We start from the raw sequence: 6,233 nt of genomic DNA, 5'->3' as shown, positions 1-6,233 counted from the left end.
TAACACACTCACGCAACACATAACCAATACATGCAACTCACAACACATGTACATACAACACACTCATGCACACATACATCGCACGTAACTTACATACAATACAACACGCACCTACCATGCACTCGTACAGCACTCATACATACACAACACACAACTCATATACAACATGCACATGCAACACATTCATACAACACACACACAATACATGCAACTCACAACACAACATACACATACAACACACTCATGCAACATATAACACATACAACATACACACAACACATGCAACTCACGCACAACACAACATGCATGTACAACACACTCATACAACACACAACACTCATACAACACACAACACTCATACAACACACACACAATACATGCAACTCATGTTCAACACAACATGCACGTACAACACACACAACACACGCAACTCAATGCAACATTCACGTACAACACACTCATACAACACAACACTCATACAACACAACACACTCATACAACACATACAACACATGCAACTCACAGACACACGTACGACACACTCATACAACACATACAACACATGCAACTCACGCACAACACAACATGCATGTACAACACACTCATGCAACATATAACACATACAACATACACACAACACATGCAACTCAACACAAATACATGTAGAATGCACTCACAACACACAACACTCATACAACACACAACACATGCAACTCACAGACACACGTACGACACACTCATACAACACACAACACTCATACAATCAATGCAGCTGAACACAATATACACACACAACACACATACAACCCATGCAACTCATATACAACACAACACACTCATACAACACATTCATACAACACACACTGTACAGATTCTAAGTATGAAATACAGGCCGGGCGCGGTGGCTCAAGCCTGTAATCCCAGCGCTTTGGGAGGCCGAGACGGGCGGATCACGAGGTCAGGAGATCGAGACCATCCTGGATAACACGGTGAAACCCCGTCTCTACTAAAAATACAAAAAAAAAACTAGCCGAGCGAGGTGGCGGGCGCCTGTAGTCCCAGCTATTCGGGAGGCTGAGGCAGGAGAATGGCGTAAACCCGGGAGGTGGAGCTTGCAGTGAGCTGAGATCTGGCCACTGCACTCCAGTCCCGGCGACAGAGCGAGACTCCGTCTCAAAAAAAAAAAAAAAAAAAGAAATACAAAACAGTACACGCACGGTTTCTAAAGTATGATGAAAGCTTTTTTCAAAAAGGTCGTCCAACATCCAAACTGGTACCATGTCCTCATTTTCAGCTGCTGTTCAGATTCAAGCATTTTTATCATCCGCTCTATGAATTATAATAATACAGCATACACCCATTTTTCATTTTACACCCACTTTGGTGTGGGGTGCTCCAAAACAGGGGCCAGGAGCCTCAGAGTCGTCCCTCGGAACAAAAGACAACCCACACTCAGAGGCCAGGAAGGGAACTCGGGGGGCGACACACACTCTCTCATCTGCAGAGCTCTGCTTCAATTACTTCACACGGAACCGGGGCTGGAACGGGGTTGGTGAGGTACAGACATGGCAAATTGAGACGAAACTGGCAGGTGGAGAAAGATCGGCCAAAATCCAGGGAAAAATGCTGAACATTTTCCACAAGTAGTTCACACAACAGATGATACGCGGGCTACTGCAAGTTTATTGAGAGGGGTCTTGCTCCAAAGAAAAAGTTCTCTCCCAAGGTTATCGAAGATTCACAGCAGACACCTGCCCCCAACACACCATCTGCTGAGGGCCTATGCGTCAAAAAGACGATAAGGCAGAAATAACAGTGCAGGTGGAGGAGAGCGGGAGGGGACCGAGAACTCGGAACCAAGTGAAGTGATGGGCGGACACTGAATGCCTGACTCCAGGGTTGTCAACTCAGAAAACAAGTCTGTTTAAGTCCGTAGTAACAGTGTTAGTGCTTTCACTGAACCTGCACTCAACACTGGAGAACCTCCCTGTGTTATGAAGACGATCTGAAAAATAACATGAATTCACAATGGAGAGTGATGATTCAGCCACAGAAAATAAAACTGATAGAATCCACTGCAAGTCACACTGTGTCTTTCTTTAAGGTTGGTTTATGGTGCAGAAAAGAGGCAGCTTGAGATCTAAAATACTTAAACTGACAGACACCTTGTTTCCCTGAATTCTCACAACCGTGGCACCAGCTAGGGTAAGACAGAGTGGCTTTCAGAGCTTCCAGAGCAGCAGAACAGATCAATCATAAATATGCAAAAGTCACCTGAAAACAGAATTAATATTCCACGTTTTCGCTTAAACTAGTCATATGATTTCCAATAAGTGGGAAACGTTCACACCAATTTTTATAAGGAAGTTCAATGTGAACACATAGTACAGAACACTATCTTCGTTTCGGAATTTATTGATTTAATATGACAATTTCAATTGTCTTTAGGGATTCCTGATATTGGATGCTCATCTTTATTAATAATGAGCTACCCATTTTCCGACTGAGGAAAGGGAAAGTTGTCACTGCCTAACAGCAATACTCAAAACAGCCTTATGAAAGGAAAAGGTATATCTGTGTGCACACACATGCATACACATACCTAAACATGCACACAAGCGTGTGCATATGTGCACACACAAATACACGTGTATGCAAGTGCACACGTGCATGCACATGTACACATGTGTGCATACATACATATGCATGCACACATATGCACATACATGCACACACGCATATACGCACATACACAAACACATATACACACGTACGCATGACACATACATGCATATACACCTGCACATGGACGCGTACACACACATACACACATGCACACACATGCATGTGTACATGCATACGTAGGTATCATCTCAGGTATGTGGATTCAAAATTCTGATGCAAACAAGAATAATCACAAAACAAGGTAGGGTGTCAACAAGTGAGAAGTGAGATGGAAGTTCTGGAATGTTCCAGAGACGATATGGGGAAGGTCCACACAGCACATAAACATCTTACCCGTTTTAAACGTGACCATTCCTGCCAACATCGGCCTGGATTAAGATGATTTCATTGACATAAGGAACAGAAAATATAAAACTTGTTCTAATGAGATTCTCTAACCATTAGATTATTTTCACAATGATAAGTAATCACTAAATAACTTTCTCTCAAGGGTCTAAAAATAAAAATAAGATAACAAAAGAAAGTCACAGTCCTGACAGGTTTATCATGCAAATGACAGCTGTGAAAATAAAGCATGTTTTTGAGGCTATGCCCTCCTCAAATATCCTTTATGGAATTTTGTACCGGTAATGGCTGGTAATTAATTGTTATACCAGGTGGAAAAGTATATCATTTGGGGTACATGAAGTAAACATGTAAAGAGAAATGACCACACACACCCGAAAAAAGGTCTCATTTCACAACTGTTTCCTACGTTAGATTTGCTTAATTTACTTCATGAGGTGCCTCGAGGAGAGAAAGCAGAGCTGGGATCTGCCCCGAGGCTGCTTCGGGAAGAGCTGGATGGGCACCAAGCCCCTCAGATGAGCTGCGTGGCTATGACCCCATCACTACGGCTCCCCAAGCCTGTGTCCCTGTGTGTCACGCAAACCCCTGCCACAAAGATGACACACGCCACACGCCTGACACAGGCTCAGCACACAGGGAGTGATCAGTAAGTGGTGACTAGAGAGAAGTGACGGCCTTCAGCGTGGACGGAGAAAACAGGTCACAGACTCACAGAGGAAATGTCACAGATCCACAGACGGAGAAAACACCACAGACTCATGGACGAAGGAAACAGACCAAAGACGCACGGAGGGAAGAAAAGCACCACAGACGCACGGAGGGAGGAAAAGCGCCACAGACGCACACATGGAGAAAACACCACAGACGCACGGACGAAGGAAACGCCACTGAGGCGCGGACGGAAGAAATGCCGCAGACGCATGGATGGAGGAAACGCGACAGAGGCACACTTGGAGAAAACAGGCCAGATACCCACGAATGGAGGAAACGCGCCACTGAGGCACGCACGGAGAAAATACGCCACAGACGCACCACGGGAGGAAATGCCACAGACGCACGAACAGAGGAAACAAGGCAGAGACGCGCACACACCAGTGTGGAACATGGGACAGGAACGTCCCGGCCATGCACCGTCCACTCCCACTAGGGACTTCCCACCCCAGAGCACTCAGGATGGCTGTGGAGCTCCTTCCATCCACCCCAGAGGTGAAGCTGGGGAGCCAGAGATGAGCAGGTTCACGCCCATCAAATGCGGCTGCAATCCCTGTAGTAACTGGAGGTCACCATTAAACAGAAGGGCACCTCACTTGGAATAAAAGCACTCTGCATAAAATAACTCAAGATTGGCCGGAGACTGCTTAGAAACCATCACAATCATTCTTGGTGGTGACAGTGAAGCTTCAAGAGTGGTCACTTTTCCTGTCGAAACGCCACAGAGGTGATTCCTGGAACTCATTTCGAATATTTCTTTCCTGGAAACCACACAACCAAGAGTTTAATAATGCCATCTCTTGACCAGAAAGATTCAGATTTCTGATGAAACTAAACCCTGGCCAGCCTCCTGATTCTAGAAGACGCTGTACAGAAAAACTAACTCAAAGGGGTTGCATTTCTTTTGTCATCCATGACACATAAAAAAAATTTTAATATACAAAAAATGTAGGAATTGTACAGTGACTACCCATGTATCTACCCCCTGGATCACAGATTAGATGTTAAATGTAAAGTTCTAAAGGTTCCCACGCTAAGGAAATGTGCAGTGTAAACCTCTACCTGGTTAGAACCAAGGGGAATGGATGAGCTTTCCCCGGCCTTGCTGCTCAGCTGGGAGGGGCTGCCACAGCTCAGCCACCCCACCCAGAGCACCCAGGATGGCTGTGGAGTTCCTGCCACCCACTCCAGAGGTGAGGCTGGATCCCCAATCGTGGTGGTTAAGAGTGAGCCAGCCGGGCGCGGTGGCTCAAACTGGAATCCAGCACTTTGGAGGCCGTGATGGGCGGATCACGAGGTCAAGAGATCGAGATCATCCTGGCTAACATGGTGAAACTCCATTTCCACTAAAAAAAAAATATAAAAAACTAGCCTGGCGAGGTGGCGGGCGCCTGTAGTCCCAACTACTTGGGAGGCTGAGGCAGGAGAATGGCATAAACCCAGAAGGCGGAGCTTACAGTGAGCTGAGATCTGGCCACCACACTCCAGCCTGGGCAACACAGCGAGCCTCCGTCTCAAAAAACAAAACAAAACAAAACAAAAGAGTGAGCCAGCCTTTAGAGGCCATGTGGTCTATACTTGAATAGAAAATGTTCCAGGAAACCAAAGATTCCAATGCTTATGAATGAAGCATTCTTCATTCTTGATGAAGAAATGATGAATTCTTAACCATTTGAACCCAGGCTCCTCATCTATAAAAGAGAACAATGCTCTCCTGGAAAGCATTTCAGAAGGACGAAAAAGGATCCACATGAGAGCAGCTGAAAAACACAGGCACCTGCAATTATAAGATTTTTCTATATCTTTGTTTTAAGGAATGTCAGCATTCTAAATATTGCACTTCATTCCACATCACCTTTCAGGAGCAAATCATAACGATCAAAACTATCAGCAGAATCCCTACCAGCTCAGTCACCGCGTGCTTCTTCTCCCTGCATGAGAATTCCTGCAGAACGATGGGACCATCCAAGAATGGCTCCCTGCCATCATGTGCCCATATGCCTTCCCCAGGGAGCTATTCCTGTACTCATGGGGCATGGGAAACCTGTATAACGCCACCAGAAAGTCCTTGTTTGACTTACACACTTCCCAGAAGGGCTGATTTTATCCAGAATCCGAACTGTGTCAAACACTAAACCTAAGAAATCATCAAGAAACCAAGGAAATGTAAGGCCATCTCCTGCCCTGGGTGCATGGCTACTAGGGAAGAAAGAGAAAATGACACATGAAAGGAAACTTTTAAGATATTCAGACCATCACTGGATGATTCCAGGAACCCATTACAGATCATTGCTGTTCCTAATAACAGGAAAGAAATTCTAAAATTCCAACAGGCATGGTGAGTCCCTCACTTGCATGAAATCAAAATAATGCATTACTATCTTCAAAAGGACAAAAGAAAAACTCTACTTCCTCTTCAGATTAATTTGTGTACAAATAACTTAAGTGAGAAAATCTTAACGTCTGGACTGTGATATCAATAGCAAAAT

The 6,233-nt window shown here is 45.0% G+C and overlaps 1 protein-coding gene across 4 annotated transcripts in view; it reads right to left on the bottom strand.

Moving 5' to 3' along the window:
- Window positions 1-6,233, bottom strand: part of LOC117082704 (36.4 kDa proline-rich protein-like) — a 351,415-nt gene that overhangs the window by 323,824 nt on the left and 21,358 nt on the right. The gene's annotated exons all lie outside the window — the stretch shown is intronic.

This window comes from Trachypithecus francoisi, unplaced genomic scaffold, assembly GCF_009764315.1.
Source record: "Trachypithecus francoisi isolate TF-2019V2 unplaced genomic scaffold, Tfra_2.0 Lachesis_group9, whole genome shotgun sequence".
Lineage (NCBI taxonomy): Eukaryota > Metazoa > Chordata > Mammalia > Primates > Cercopithecidae > Trachypithecus > Trachypithecus francoisi.
The sequence above is the reverse complement of the archived record's forward strand: the minus strand, read 5'-3'. Positions and strand labels throughout refer to the sequence as shown.